The 16,806-nt window shown below is 48.0% G+C and overlaps 1 protein-coding gene across 1 annotated transcript in view; it reads right to left on the bottom strand.

Moving 5' to 3' along the window:
- Positions 1-16,806, bottom strand: part of LOC128497502 (5-beta-cholestane-3-alpha,7-alpha-diol 12-alpha-hydroxylase) — a 187,567-nt gene that overhangs the window by 169,304 nt on the left and 1,457 nt on the right. The gene's annotated exons all lie outside the window — the stretch shown is intronic.

Here is a 16,806-nt window from a genome sequence, read left to right on the forward strand (position 1 = left end):
CATATATATCATACCTGTGTGTATAACATTACATATATATTCTACCTGTGTGTATAACATTACATATATATCATACCTGTGTGTATAACATTACATATATATCATACCTGTGTGTATAACATTACATATATATTCTACCTGTGTGTATAACATTACATATATATTCTACCTGTGTGTATAACATTACATATATATTATACCTGTGTGTATAACATTACATATATATCATACCTGTGTGTATAACATTACATATATATTCTACCTGTGTGTATAACACTTCGGAATCGCTGGTATGTGTTTATGGCAGGGGGTTCGGCGGAATGTGTGTTATGCGCTTGGAATTTCCCGCCAGCCAGGCCGTGTAGAGTGTTTATGTATCGCAAGAACTCTAACAATGACTCTTTACATGAAACGCTCCTCGCCCCCCCCGAGCCCCGATCCCCGCCATGTCAGGGGGCTGCGTCCGGCTCTCACCACAGAGCCGCTTTTCACTTCTCCGTTTAGTGCAAACATGGAAGTCAAAGAATGTATGAGGCCTTGGTTTGTTTTTTTTCTCGGTGGCCCAGTTTGGAGTTAAGAAGCCGTCTGTCGGATAAATCACATCTTCCGTGACGCGCAGCCTTAGTAATTATTAAAGGGACCCTCCGCTTGCACGTGACAGCTGGGTGGCCCCTTTAAATTTCTGTGGTGTTCCCCTTTAAATGCAATGGGGGGGTATTCTGCAGTATCCCTGCACATTTTATATATATATATATATTTATTTATATATACATATATTCGCTCCACTACGCTGTGGATGGGGATCTATTTAGACCCCGTAGTGGGAGCGCTTTCCTGCCACTGATTGGATGCTTCAGACCCCTGGCTAATTGGGACAACGTGGGGGGTGTGGGGGGGAACAGAGCTTGGGAAGTAGAGTCTCACTCAACTGGCAGCGGTACTGTGTATGCGCACAATTCGCAGAATGCATTCTCCGGGGTTCTGGACTGCAGGATTGTGGTTCCAAATCCCGATGTCAGATCCGCTGAGCTCTACCTGTGTCCTGGCATAGAATGGCAAAACCTGGACTGTCCTGCATGAAGCGGGACAGTTGGGAGGCATGGTAATGTATCCTATGAAGGATATCCTATAGTATGCATTGTCATGTTGATGGCCGTACAAAGACTGTTTGCTTATGGGACCTGGGGACATATTTATAGCTATTATCTAATAAATTGAGGCATTTAGAAGAATAATGCTATATTTTACGGTATTTACAAAGTTGAATTTATAAATGCAAATCACAGAATATAACTTTATTTGCGGTGTCAGTTCAGCGTATGGTCGGAGCCCCGCCAAATGCCACCACGTGAAGTTTTATGAAGCCCACTTCTTTATCGGAATCATTCCGTACTTTCAAAGCGATGCTTCCGTAGTCTCAACACGCTAAGCTTACGTAACATTTAGCTGCAATTATCGGATCGTCTAATTACAGGCGTGTAAAATAACAGAGAGATCTGAGGAAAGATTAAAGGGACGCTCCGATATCCCAGACGGCATCTCGAACAAAGAATGCCTATTAAAGTACTTTGTAAAAGCTTTTGTTTTAATCCGTTAACCCGGACAAACAAAAAAAACACAACTTACCTTTAGGAGAAGCTGCAGCCCCAGAGTTGCAGTGTTACACCTGCTCTGTGATATATTACTTTGTGCCACTGAGCCTCTTGAAGTAGCCAATCAGTGGCAGGGAAGCACTGGGAGAACTTTGGAGGTCTTGTTGGACCCCCAGAACCTTGCAGAGCCAAGTATATCGCATGGCAGGAGATGTGATTGGAGACAATGTAAATGGGGGGGGGGGGTGACAATTTAAATGGACCAGTCACGTATCGTATGGATTAAGATGTATATGGTGGCTAGTGTGTCTCTTTCAGTGGCAACCAGTTATGGGGTCTTGCAAACCCGTGTAGACAGTAAGGATCATTGCTTGTGTGTCGGGCTTTACTTATTACGCTAAGTAACCAGATACATTGTATTTCTTTTGGAGAAAACCCAAGAATTGGTAAATTTAGGACCCAAGTTAATATTTACTCTAGCCTAATTTATTCTGACCTGGGGGCTAAACGGAGAGAAGCCCCTCGCATCCTGCAGAGATCAGTGGAAAAATGCGGCGGCGTCCGGGTGACCGGGATCAAAACTATGAAAACCTCCAAAAAAGCAGCTTTTCAGAGATTCGTGTCTTTTCCTGGATTTAAAATCCGGGGTTTAGTAAATATGCCAAATAATGTGATCGTATCGCCGTGGCAAAGAACATAAGAGGTAATTAGTTATAAGGGACCGTTATTTACTAATTAACGCCTTCCTCCCAAACTCCATCTAATCCAGGAGATGGACTCGGCGAGTCGGTGAGTCCCCCGTCCATTGCGGCCATCACAGAAGTCATCTGTGTGAAAACTCTTATAAGGAACCAGGAGAAAATGCGTGGAAGTCCCTTTCCAAGTAGCCCCAAAAAGACCCCTTCAGGGTCATTGGTGTTCTAGGTCTAAGTACCACCAAGGACCTCTAACTATAATGAGAATTATCCCCATACAGGTCAATAGGGCAGGATCAGACTTTTACCCCCGTGGGTTTGGTGGCCAATGGGGCTACTTCAGTGTGTGGCTGCCAGCTGGATACCCATGGTTCGAAGTGTCAGGGCCCCTTGGCCATCCAGTCCGGCCCTCGTCAGATGTACTATGGCATTGCCCAGTGCGTTGAAAGCGTAGGGGTTAAATAGGTCCGCATGGGTTACAGATATATTTTTCCTGGAAAAAATGCTATGCTGTGGAATGTAACGATTTAAAAATGTTACATTTTACCTGAATAACGTCACAAGAGCGCAATGTGACCTGTTAACAAAAAAAAACATAGAAGAAGAAAAGTTATTTATATATATATAGCAAATCATGTCTCTGAGATTCCGCAAATAGCTGACCGGCTGACAAAATCCAGGATGTCCTTAATGCTTTATTCATTATTATTATTTTTTGTTTCATGTAGCGCCATCCTATTCCGTAGCGCTGTTCATTTGATTTAAACAAGTTACCATTAATGGCATTTAAGGAAAAAAGTTGCTTTTGCAATATATTTTACCCTGAGACACGAAGGGTTCAAGGGACAATATCGGGATATCGACAGCAGATCATTAGTCCAGAGGACTTTAGCAAACTTCAGAGATTCACCCTCATCTGGGGCAGAGTAAAGCACAGAGTCAAACACACGAAGCCTTCCATGGGTGGCAAAGACACCCCAACTTTGTTAAAAGCCTCCTTTGTCTCTAGGACACTAGGAGACTCTGAACCCCACTTCTCTCCCTCTGGAGGAGCCTAGAATGAGACAAGTGGGACAGCTCCATCCAATAGATGTGAGTTATACTGGACTTCTGGTCTCCTAGCGTGATCCACAAGATCATCAGATCAAAGGACACGATGGATCTCCCTCATGCCACGGCAGAGACTGCTTTGACTACTATGGCATAGAGAAGGCTTACAAAATAGACCCAAAGACATGGAGTTTGTGAGGATCCGGGGAGGCCTCCCCTTAGAACATCCAAGGAAGCTGTGCCCACGCTGCCTGGTGGCGAAGGAGACCTTTTGTTGTATCTTTTTGTTCCAGGTTTGTTGAGATCCTTGATGTTCCTCTCCGACCACTGATTTTTAGCAGATTTTCAGGAGATCACATGCAGCCATTGGAGAAGCCGAGCTCCTGATGTGTTATTGAGGACACTTTGTGGTTTGCTATGAACCACCTGATCCCGAGGAGGGGACCGGTCTTTGTTCCGAGACCTTTGTAGGCTGATCCTCGGCTTGCTGAAAAAATTCTCCATGGTTGACAGTCTTGAGAAGGATGATTAATACTCAGTCCTCATCCTCCTGGACCTTTATGCCTTACTACATGGCCAACTCACAACCCCCTGAAGCTGAGCGTCACGAAGAGGCTCCTCAGACCTTCCAACTTAAATCACCGGCCCTGTCCCTCTATGCCTATTGCCCCCCCCCACATCCCCCACCACTTATGTTTTATGGCATAGGTGTGGCTGACGGCTGAATGCGCATGATTATTCTCCCCCCATTGAGTTATTTCTCCCCGATAGTCCAGCTGTTTGCTTGCTTTGCCGCTCCTCTCACCCCCAAATTAATTTGATTATATTACTGGGGGGGTTTCTCTTTATTCTATATGCGTTTAGACCGATAGTGGGAGATCTCTCGCCGGGGCGGGCATCGTCATGCGGAACAAACATGTGATGCCCGGTAATGGGGAAGGTCGGCAAATTATTTCCATCATGGAAAAGCGATAAAGGAGCCTTTGTGGGGCGACCTTTCCGTTATCTAATTAGCATTCGCATTAATCTGTGAAACGCGGTGGGAACGCTGCGTGCCTGGAAAGAAAAGGAAAAAACTAAGAAAAACAGGAAAATCTGCCTTTTTCAATAAACACCCCAAAAAGTCTTATCTTAAAGCAGATGCGGAGGCTTGAAAAGGTCTACGTAGGCTGGATAGTCAGCCCTTCGACACAGGGTTCATCGGCTCCGTGTCTTATAACTCCTTGGGGTATCCGCTGTTACCCCTCTTCCAACCTCCCAACTTCTACGGTGTTTGGGAAGAGCGCCACTCACACCCCCAGCGCTACTGTGCATGCGCCGATTTATGTTAAGGTCGGCCAAGGATAACTGGGGTTGATTGTGATGAAACCCACGAATACACCCAAATTTTGTAACAAAATATCTTTTGGGTATTTATTACTTCATTCAGTGGGCCAGGGACGCTTGCATCCTCAGGCATAGCTTCCAACAGCCCTGGGTTTTGCCAGGACAGTCCTGAGAGCTGGACTTACCGTGTGGTCAGGTTTTAATGTTGTTAAGTACACCCTACACACGGGCAAGGCTTCACGAAACATTTACAGCTTCTGCAAGTTCATACTTCCTTGTCCTCAATTTGCTGGTTGTAGGGACTGTCCTGGCAGATTCGGGGCTTCTGGCAGTCATGCAAGTTGTTAAATTCGGCAATTTAAGCCATGAGCTCCTGGTTTAACAAAAATGTAGTCTTTTATAGAATCGGCTGAACCTGCAGTTCCCTTAATCATCGATGCTTATAGAAAGTTTTACGTTTTTAGCGTTAAAATAAGCGCTGCCTCGTGCTCTAGTAACCATAGCAACCAATAGAATGTTCCTGCTCAATGCTTCACTTGCATTAGAACTGCTCCGTAACCCTCAGCATACCTGGGAACACCCGGCTACCTTTTCAGGTTGCCGGTAGGCGGTCCCTCTGACATAGGTGGGCGGTCTCACAGACATCAGTGGGGCCCCCGGAGAGTTCCCAGGTAATGGGAGTTGTATTCCCCTGCAAGCACCTGGAGTCACAGTCTGCCTATCCCCAGTATTTACCTTCGGTTACCCAGGGCAACGTCGCCCGCCGCTCTATGCTGTAGAGCTCTGCGGGAGCGCAGGATTCAAGACCCCAATACCGCAGTCCTGATCGCAATCTCTGGTGACACCGGAGAATCCATACTGCGCATGTGCACGACCCTACACGATCATGTGCATGTACGGTAAGCTCCCCAGGAGCGAATCAGGATGCTGGGGGCGGAGCTTGAGAAGTAAGCGCTAGTGTATAGTAGCGCATACCTCTTTGACTCGGCCCCCTCTGCAGAAAGTTGTGAGGCATGCTTCCGGGGGGTTAGGATATGACATCATATCCCGGCGACGCACTCTTAAAGGAAGCACCTGGTAGAAGGAAACTATGGAGGATTATGCTGACTCAGCAGGGCCCTTCATAGTGTTAATGGACCGGTTTGGGAGACCGGTAGTGGCCCATTGAGTAGCGGCGTTGCCGAATACATCGCTGCCGGCCGCCTACCCCTTTAAATTCACGTTAGAAGAAAAAGAAAATATTTCTACTTTAAATCCCGTCCCACATTCCTCGCCCATTCGTCATTCGGCAGCATGCGCCGAGCGCAGAAACCTCCGCAGGAAAACCCCACTGAAATGTCACATTCCTCCGAAAAACCCACCCGTTCCGTCACTCGAAGGCATTCGCTAACGTAACCCGAACGTATATATATAAAGGGGGAGGAATAAATACGACGGGCTGCGGGTGCCACCGCAATCTCGTCCAACAGGTCTGGGAGGCTCCCTGCTCATCGGAGGAACATCGGGCCCAATCCACCGACGTTCAGAGACAGGCTGGGGGGGTCAGGATCGCAGGGACGGATTTCCAGGGACTTTGCGGTTTGGATAATAATAGAAAACTAGAAAAAAGATCTAAAACTGGAGCGTCGGAGGCTGAGATGGAATGTGAGGAAGTTTCACTTTACTGAGAGGGAAGTAGATAAATGGAACGGCGTCCCAGCGCCAGAGGTTAATATAGAGTTTAAGTATTCATGGGATAGGCATATGGCTATAATTGGCGAATTACGCCGACGCACACTGACTCCGACGCACACTGACTCCGACACACACTGCACTGACTCCGACACACACTGCACTGACTCCAACCCGCGCTGACTCCAACCCGCGCTGACTCCGACGCACACTGACTCCGACGCACACCGACTCCGACGCACACTCACTCCGACGCACACTGCGCTGACTCCGACCCGCGCTGACACAGGGATTGTGATGCAACATTGTACCCAAATCAGAAAAGTCACTGCAACTAAAAAATACAGAATATGCCCCAAAATGTGGAGACACGGCGGGCTATCTTTAGATGTCCCACTCATGAGTCATTTAACATTTATTTATTATGGGGATCTAAAGATGTCACCCCTTTACTGCCAGAGGTGCCACCGGTGAGCTTCTTCCGCTTCATTCACCCGCTTGGCACACAGTCCGTCGCATATTAACTGAAGCAGAGGACAGGGCTGGGTTTATGAGAGGCTGAAATCAGGAGAGAAATCAGTGCACCTTGGGGCTCATAGTTCTGCGGTGGGGTGGGGTGAATGGGATGAGCTGAAGTGGAGAGGGTGGGTGCGATGTTCTGCAGTGGGGGGGCTGGATGTGATGCTCTGCAGTTGGGGGGGTTGGGTGTGATGCTCTGCAGTGAGGAGACTGGATGGGGAGGCTGTATTAGGGAGGCTGGATGTGATGCTCCGCAGTGGAGAGGCTGGATGTGATGCTCTGCAGTGAGGGAGGCTGGATGTGATGCTCTGCAGTGAGGGAGGCTGGGTGTGATGCTCTGCAGTGGAGAGGCTGGATGGGACGGGCTGGGTGTGATGCTCTGCAGTGAGGGAGGCTGTATTAGGAAGGCTGGGTGTGATGCTCTGCAGTGGGGAGGTTGGATGGGACGGGCTGGGTGTGATGCTCTGCAGTGAGGGAGGCTGGGTGTGATGCTCTGCAGTGAGGGAGGCTGGGTGTGATGCTCTGCAGTGGAGAGGCTGGATGTGATGCTCTGCAGTGGGGAGGCTGGATGGGACGGGCTGGGTGTGATGCTCTGCAGTGAGGGAGGCTGTATTAGGAAGGCTGGGTGTGATGCTCTGCAGTGGGGAGGTTGGATGGGACGGGCTGGGTGTGATGCTCTGCAGTGAGGGAGGCTGGGTGTGATGCTCTGCAGTGAGGAGGCTGGGTGTGATGCTCTGCAGTGAGGGAGGCTGGATGGGATGGGCTGGGTGTGATGCTCTGCAGTGAGGAGGCTGGGTGTGATGCTCTGCAGTGAGGAGGCTGGGTGTGATGCTCTGCAGTGAGGAGGCTGGGTGTGATGCTCTGCAGTGAGGGAGGCTGGGTGTGATGCTCTGCAGTGAGGAGGCTGGGTGTGATGCTCTGCAGTGAGGAGGCTGGGTGTGATGCTCTGCAGTGAGGAGGCTGGGTGTGATGCTCTGCAGTGAGGGAGGCTGGGTGTGATGCTCTGCAGTGAGGAGGCTGGGTGTGATGCTCTGCAGTGAGGGAGGCTGGGTGTGATGCTCTGCAGTGAGGAGGCTGGGTGTGATGCTCTGCAGTGAGGGAGGCTGGGTGTGATGCTCTGCAGTGAGGAGGCTGGGTGTGATGCTCTGCAGTGAGGAGGCTGGGTGTGATGCTCTGCAGTGAGGAGGCTGGGTGTGATGCTCTGCAGTGAGGAGGCTGGGTGTGATGCTCTGCAGTGAGGAGGCTGGGTGTGATGCTCTGCAGTGAGGAGGCTGGGTGTGATGCTCTGCAGTGAGGAGGCTGGGTGTGATGCTCTGCAGTGGAGAGGCTGGGTGTGATGCTCTGCAGTGAGGAGGCTGGGTGTGATGCTCTGCAGTGAGGAGGCTGGGTGTGATGCTCTGCAGTGAGGAGGCTGGGTGTGATGCTCTGCAGTGGAGAGGCTGGGTGTGATGCTCTGCAGTGAGGAGGCTGGGTGTGATGCTCTGCAGTGAGGAGGCTGGGTGTGATGCTCTGCAGTGAGGAGGCTGGGTGTGATGCTCTGCAGTGAGGAGGCTGGGTGTGATGCTCTGCAGTGAGGAGGCTGGGTGTGATGCTCTGCAGTGAGGAGGCTGGGTGTGATGCTCTGCAGTGAGGAGGCTGGGTGTGATGCTCTGCAGTGAGGAGGCTGGGTGTGATGCTCTGCAGTGAGGAGGCTGGGTGTGTTCCGATCTCTGACGGATTAGATGCAGTCGGGCGCGGAGGTTCAGCTGATCCGGCGGCAGGAGGAGGAGGCTGCGCTTGCACCGTGCGGTCCCTTTAAGAGGAGGGTGTAAATCGGAGTGAATTCGGAGCCCGTGCACCGACTCTGCCTCCATCAGCAGATCACCGGGATCATGGGGACGAATGGCGCAGCGAACAGCGACAATGGATGTAAGTGCCTGTCTCATACTGATGGGGATTGCAGTGCTGGCTGGGCGTGATGGGCTTGGAATATACAGCCATTCAGTGGTAAAAAAGCCTCCTAAATAACTTCATGTCTGACTTTCTGCGCTGTGAATTGACTTTGCTTTTATACTGACAAGCCACACGATCTGAGCATGATGTGAGCTGCAGTCCCCAGCAGCAGGGGTAGTTGGCTAAATGTCTGGCTCCTTTATGGGCTTTATCTGGGGCTGCCCGATAGAAGTCAGATTCTGGCCATTGTGAGCTATAACTCCCATTACTTCAGCCAGTGTCACTGCGATCTGCCCCCGGGGCAGGAATACAGATACTGACATGGGGTGTCAGGCTGCTCCCCTCTGATCTGCCCCTTAAAGTGCCAGGACCCCCACACTGTCCGCCCTCTCAGTCCCCCCAATATGTGTTGTGGGAGTTGGTTGGTTCCCTTGGAATGTTTTGTTTCACTAAGTATCTGCTACAGAGTGACTTTAATACATTGTTACTATAGAGACCCTTTTGGTGCTGGGGAGGAATAAAAAAAACTGAGCTATTTTGCCTTAAGGGCTGTGACAGCGATAGACAACTCCCATCAAGCACGACTTTAACAACTTAGGTTGACTATTTTCTGGTTAGAGATAACAAATGTATTTTAACTAATAAATCCTGGCAGTGTGATGGGAGTTGGAGTCATTGGCTGCCGCCGCAGTGGGCTCTGCAGTGTCGCCCCGTTTAAGGGCGCAGCTTCACCTGAGTGCTTGCAGCGTTAGACGCATCGTGCCCGGGATGCCAAAACCCGCCCCGCGAATAATTCTATAATTATGGAGAATGATGCATTATTCATAGTTTGTGCTGGGAAGCCTTAATTATCATGTGTCATAACGTCAGACAGTGATAGGTTGTTGCCTAGGAAACCAAAAATGCTTCTGGGAAGCCTCTGTGTTTGTTTGTTTGTTTTTTAGGGTAAAATGACAGATTTGCTAATGTGTATTTACCTAAAATGAGAGAGAGAGAGAGAGAGAGATTCATGTATAACGGGAAGAGGGCGTTTTTAAAGCCAAAAGTAATGTTAGCGGGAGATATAAATGGGGAGGAAAAACTTTACTTGCTGGCACCTGTATGTGTCAATGGCACCTAGTCAATCTAGAGGGTCAGAGGCTTTACTGAGAGGGTGGTAGATAAATGGAACAGCCTCCCAGCAGAAGTGGTAGAGGGTAATACAGTGAGGGTATTAAACATGCATGGGATAGACATACGGCTCCTGAATCTAAGACGAGACCAACGACTGATTAAGGTTTGAGTCGTTACAGCAGGAGAAACGGGCGACTAGACGGGGGCCGCATGGGGTTCTACGTAGACTGACCGGCCGTTAAGCTGAAAGGGAAAGGGTTAAGCATCGTGTAGGGAAGCCGGGGACCTGCAGACAACATAAAGAAATAGATATTTACAAAAACCTCCCCATTTTGTGTATAATGTTAATTTTTTTTTGTACGTAACAGCAAATGTTAAGTTATTGGACTGTGTTTTTCATACCTCCCAACTTTCCCTGTTTAGCTTGACCAGTCCTTTTTGGACTCCCAAATCCCTTATTTCTAGGAGGTCAGAATGTTTGCTGGGTATGAGGGGATCGCAGGGTTCTACCGCCCTAAAAGCCCCGATAATGTGTATAGAAACAGCAGCTTGTACGTTAAACTGTGTAAATAAAATTCATTATTCTTCACTCGGTTTCATGTCAATTCACATAAAAGGTCTCCTAAAGCCCCGCCCTAACCCTGACCACACCTCCACCCTGGCCACACCCCCAAAACGCTATCCCTTTTTGGCCATCTCATATTTTGACAGGTATGGGTTTTGTTTTTTTCCTGTGCAAACAGGCTGGCCACCCCCACCTGCATACCAACCCCCGTCTCCACATAACAAGGTCTGCGTGTGTGTGTGTGTGTGTGTGTGTGCATGTGTGTGCGCAGGTGTGTGTATACACAGTCACATGTTTTTGGAGATGGATGATCTTTAATTCTTTTACTAAACCCGAGGCAGGTTAGTGAATATGTCGGACTTGGCTGTTGAAGGGACGCTCTAATGCCCCGTTCAGCCTCACCAATGAACGATACGTATGGAAGTCCTTGTATGAAGGTCTCGTCAGACCCCCGGGAACTTGGCTGAGCGCTGCCCTAGGCCTGGCCCGGAGTATTTCTCCCACCCCTTACCTCCAGGGCCTTCTACCATGCTCAGAGACTTCCATGTAACTGGGAGATATGATGTCATATCCCGGCTCGCAATGAGGTCACTATTGAGTCTGTGCCGGTTAGTTTTATTTTGCGATAGACATATGAGGGCTGAAGGCAGATTTTGGCCCTCTGGCCCCCCCGTAATCTCAGATATGCATATAATTAGCAGGTGGCTGCAGAATGTGTGACGTTCTATCCGGCTGCACTTGGTATGGTCCAGCTGCACTTGGTATGGTCCAGTTAGCGCACACTGGAGAGACCTTCCACACCTGCTTGACCTTTCCTTCTTAAGCCTCTCTCTCTTTTACATTTCCTCCCCGTCTCTTCACAATGAAGCGCGAGTTAAATATAACTTTCTGATTTGTAGGAGATAAAGCGTTGCGGGACGAGGTGTGGTTTTGGTGACTCATTGAGGAAAACAAAAAAAAAAAAAAAAAGTTTACAAAATAGCTCTGGGTCTTCTCCGCACCTCGTCCTCCAAAATCAAAGCTCGGAGCCGTAACGGGACGGACTCAGAGGATCTGTTACTAATCCCAAACGTTATTTATATATATATATATATATATATATATATATGACACCGATCAGTCGTAACGTTATATATATATAATTATATTACACCGATCAGTCGTAACATTATGACCTCCTGCCTAATATCGCGTCGTCCCCCGTTTGACCTGTTGAGGCTCGGACTCCGCTAGTCCTCTGCAGCTGAGCTGTGGTATCCGGCACCGAGACGTTTAAGTCCTGTAAGCTGCGAGGTGCGGCCCCCATGGACGCGTCCCGGTGCTGCGTGTTCTCCAGCGATGCACCCGGCCATCCACGTGATGTAAAAGAAAACGGGATTCATCAGACCGGGGTCCGGTTCTTCTGCTCGCGTTCCCGTTGTTGGCGCATTCGGCAGCAGGTGGGGGTCAGCGTGGGCTCCCTGACCGATCCACGGCCCCCATACACAACAAACTGCGACGCTCTGCGTGTTCTCACTCCTTTCTATCAGAACCAGAGTTAACTCTTTCAGCAATTTGAGCTCCAGTCGCTCGTCTGTTGGATTTGACCCCATGCCCCCCCCATGTGCATCAATGAGCTTCGGCCGCGCATGCCCGTGTCACCGGTTCAACACTCTTCCTTCCTTGGACCGCTTTTGATTTTAAATCCCCAGACCTAACGCTTTAGACGACCCTACTGCGTTTCACGGAGACCATTTAAGCCTTTGTCACCCATTTATCTTTTCCCCCTTACAAATGATATCCCTTTCATCCAATGTCAATTAAGAGGCATAAAATGGGCCAATAAAAAGAAAAGATTACTGTAAATATCCATCAATTTACAGGGAATGTTATCACTCATAACTGCTTCCAATAATTACACTGAAACTGTGTCACGGACATCTCGTCACGGGATTAACACAGATCGGCCCCATCCGGCCCCCGTCTAGTCGCCCGTTTCTCCCGCTGTAACGACTCAAACCTTAATCAGTCGTTGGTCTCGTCTTAGATTCAGGAGCCGTATGTCTATCCCATACATGTTTAATCCCCTCACTGTATTGCCCTCTACCACTTCTGCTGGGAGGCTGTTCCACTTATCTACCACCTTCTCAGTAAAGTAAAACCAGCTTCCGTTACATTGTCATATGTAGCAAGGGAATGTTAAATCTAATTCTTTGCTCTGAGGTTGTTGCCACCATAAATCTACATCAACAGCAAGGTTGAAGTAGATGGATGTATATATTTTTTTTTTTAAATTTTTTAACCTAAATTAATATGTTGTGAATCGGCGACGGTGCGTAGATTGAGGTAAGAAGTCTCCCCCTTTTTTTTTTTTTAACCCTTTGTAATCAGGGACCAGGACCCCTGTGCCAACAGCATCCCCCCCCCCAGTAACCTGATAGGCTGTGACAATGTTATTTTTTTTAAATAAATTGGGTGATTGGGAGAAGCCCATTCTGCTTGCCATACCTCGGATTGTTACATGCAAACAGGTGCTTTAAGAATCAACCTGTTAATATCCAACCTGAACGGATTTTTATTGTAGTGACTCTGGAATGTTTGGGAGGGCACGACTATTCTGAATAAGGGCCGCGATCCGGTTGCTTAAAGCGTCGGCTGCTCAGAGGAAGCAGCCTGTAACTACTACTAAAGTACCCGCTGCTTTCTAAAAAAAAAAATAAAAAAAAATAAAAAATTCCAGTGTTTTTTCCAGAGGCGACCTCGGTAGGAAGCTCTAGAAAAGGACTGTGAATGAGAACGTTACCAGCAGGTGGCGCTAAATCACGGCGAGCTGAGAAATTTCTAGATCCAGATAGTGGAGTAACCAAAGCATGAGGTCTGCGGTCTGCTTGGCATACCTCGGAAGTCTCTCAATGAGCGGACCCTGAGATTCTTGAAATATTAAGCCTTTTATGGCTGATCGTATAGATTCTATGTAGCGGGGAGGATAGGAAGGAATCGGATCCAGACTGTGTGATCCTGGGAATCTGCCCCTTTACCCTGAGATTAGGGCAAAAACCCTGAGAGTTTTGCAACGCTCCTCGGCTCCTATAGCTGCTCCTTGACATCCAGGGACGCGCTACATCAGAGTTCACAAACGGCAGCTTTCTATTGGCTGTAAGCGAGAAGAGACATAGGACATGTCATGGTTATAGGGGAACAACCATTTTTAAACATGCATGGAGGGACTTGTCAGAATACCCCCTCCCAATGCACACGCTTAGCACACGCACACCTCTCCATAGTGTATATGGGGTGAACTCTGATCAACCCCAACCAGTGCATGAAGCAATGGTGTGCCGAGGTGGGACGTCACTAATCTGCCCCCTTTATGTGGTGGATGGGCTGCCGTCCCTGGAATTGCTGCCCTCGGCCAAGACTTCTGTGATAAAGAGCGGGGTGCCGCTTGAAACGCGTCAGATTTGGGGTTTCCTGTGCACTAGATGCACTTAGGTGTGAATTATGCTTTTTAATCATTTAGTAAAATAAATAAAGCTGGAAGTTGTTTTTTTCAAGTGCTGGATCGATCCCTTTGTTTTTTTTCCTCGGCCAAGACTACAAAACAAAACTAATTCTACAGCCGTAAACGCCACAATAATGTGTATAGAAACAGCAGGAAAGTCACTAAAGTCCTGGGAAGGCCCCGCCCCTAACCACTCCCCTAAAAACAAAAATGGCCCTCACTGTCCATTTGCATATTTAAGGTAAACTACTGTATGTCTACACACGGGGCAGGAGGCTGACTGGGCTGTGACTCCACCCACATGGCCAAAGCAGCAAATAGGCTTCTTTCTGACCCCCAGGCAACAGGCTACATCGCCTCACAGCCCTGCTGCACAGAGACCTGATTGGCTGTCCAATGATCCAATCAGAGTGAAAGATAGAAGCTTGTGGTAGCAGCCCGCTCTTCCCGCCACAGGCTTCTATCTCTCACTCTGATTGGATCATTGGAGGTTTGCAGTAAATGTTGCCATGGCGCTGCAGATGCTATGTAGGGGATATTATTATTATTATTATTATTATTATTATTATTATTTATTATTAACAAAAATTGGTAACCGGCTTAACGTTTTGGGCTTTTACTTCATGTTTGACAAATGACGGATGCCAAGAATAACACAGAGCTAATTTTATAATACAGGGAAAAGAAAAAATGTCGTATTCTTATATTACAGGCCCGTCTAAAACCCACCGTATTATCATAATTAGCAATAATAATATTTTTATTTATTCGTAGGTATCTTTTTTATTTAGTTCTTGTTTTGCCCCAGTTACAGTATCCGGAGATATTGCTGACCTCCTGATTTTTCATACAGATAAATTAGACTTTTTATGTAATTTTGTGACCTTTTTTTCATAAATAATAATATTCAGAAGAAGAATAATGCATTTTATTTCTGCCTGAAGAAGAACTGTCCTCATTAAGAAGGGACAGCTTGGAGGTATGATACAGCGGTGTCACGCTACGCAGACGTGTCTAGCCATTGGTTTCATTTCCCGTTGCCTGCCGTTGCCTGCGTGCTGCGGTCGCGTGCTCGCTACGGCCTTTGTGCAGATAATCCCAGCTCCTGCCTCACATCAGGCTCTTTATTCATTAATACTATTAACGATCCGGTCTATAAATCGGCGGGATCGATGAGAAACCGCGTCTCATTGGCTGAGAGGTTTCCCGGGGGGACGGTGACATTAAACTGTCCCTATAGAAGAACATCGCACTGTAGCGCCCCCTGTCCATTTACATAGCGTCTGCGTGTAGCCCAGACAGACCGCTCAGCGACCGTCTCTTAAAGGGTGTAATTTTGAGGCATAATTGCTGCTTTGAGACGCCTTTCCAAAATACCCCATTAACCCCGTCTGGTAATCACAGGGTATGTAACTTGCGGTGTGTGGAAGAGATGCCCAGGGGAGGGCTGGTGGCTTTTAGCTGGGGTGGCCATCCCAGCCCAGTGGCCTGACCCCGAGACACTTCCCATACTAACCCTGAAGTAATCCAGTCCGTAGATCCTGCCACATGGACGAGCGAATAATGACCGCCACGCGGAGCAGAAGATGCAATCGTTGTTGTGGCTTAAATTTTTCCTCCCCGATTTTATGATTCATACGTGACATTGGATCCAGATCTGTATAGCCGCTCCCTGGCCAGGCTTCCGGCTCTCCTGGCGTCTGTCCAGGTGTTAAAGCCCTGCCTGTTATTACAGGATGGAGAAGGTTATCCTCTTCCCAGCGGGTGTTCCGTGGCCTTTAAACATGCGCAGCCCCGGGGACGCTGGGTTAGCTTGGGCCGTGTCTGAAAGTTAACTCAAAGTTTTCTTATCGCCATAGCAACCAATATAAAGATGCCACCTATGTAACGGGCTGCAGATGCCATAGCAACCAACTCGGCGTTCGATTAGATGATTTCATTGGTTTCTATAGTAACCGGACCACTTCTCAAACCTTTGTATAAAGCGGGGAATTTCTGTAAATTGGGTCATAAATGGCAGCGTCAATTAAAAATATATATAAATAAATAATAATAATGACAAAGTCCTTAACATCAGGTGCCACGGGGTGAACGAAGAGTTAACTCATCTCCTGAGGGTATTGGGAGTTGTATTTGGATGGCGCTCATTCATCAGCATACACCTCGTCATCAGCGGGTAATCCGCTCCAGTAACAAAAAGCTCAAAAAGTCTCAGATTTCTTTTTTAGAAAAGTTTTTTTTTTAATTTAAATTTTTAAATTCTTCTGAGACCTGAAAATGTCATATTTCGCCCCAAATATCAGTGGTGTGTCGCTGGATGATTTGTGCACGCTGCAGAGCCATATCTTAAGTGGGGCAAGTGGGGCAGCTGCCAAGCATTTAACGTTTGGGGCCCCAAAGTTGAAGATTGGGATCTGGAGCCCTTTTCACTCGGTTATTGTTCATCGATGACCTGGGGGCTTAAAAAAAAAAAAAAGTGGGGGGTCACTGCTGGGAGGTGGGGGTACAGCTTTTTAGGGCCCCCACTGGAAACACATCTAGTGGTTGGGAAAATGGAGTGGGGGGGGGCAGGCAAAATAGGCAAATCTGTGGGGGGGCAAGTTGGGGGCACCTAGAAAAATGTGGGCTTCTCCACTTTCACATGCATTCAAGTACAAATAATGGCTGGAGAGTTACTTATTATTATTTAGTGTCTTGTATAGCGCCATCAAATGCCATAGCGCTGTACAATGTGTGAATAGGTAAATGGACCTCCGCATCTCACACTGACTAGAAGGGAATTTCTGCCACGTTTTTAATACCCCGTCCCCTGGGCAAATAAGGTGGGGTAGAAAAGGAGACTAAAGCCAGATTAAATGATCT

The sequence above is a fragment of the Spea bombifrons genome, chromosome 5, assembly GCF_027358695.1.
Source record: "Spea bombifrons isolate aSpeBom1 chromosome 5, aSpeBom1.2.pri, whole genome shotgun sequence".
Classification (NCBI taxonomy): domain Eukaryota; kingdom Metazoa; phylum Chordata; class Amphibia; order Anura; family Pelobatidae; genus Spea; species Spea bombifrons.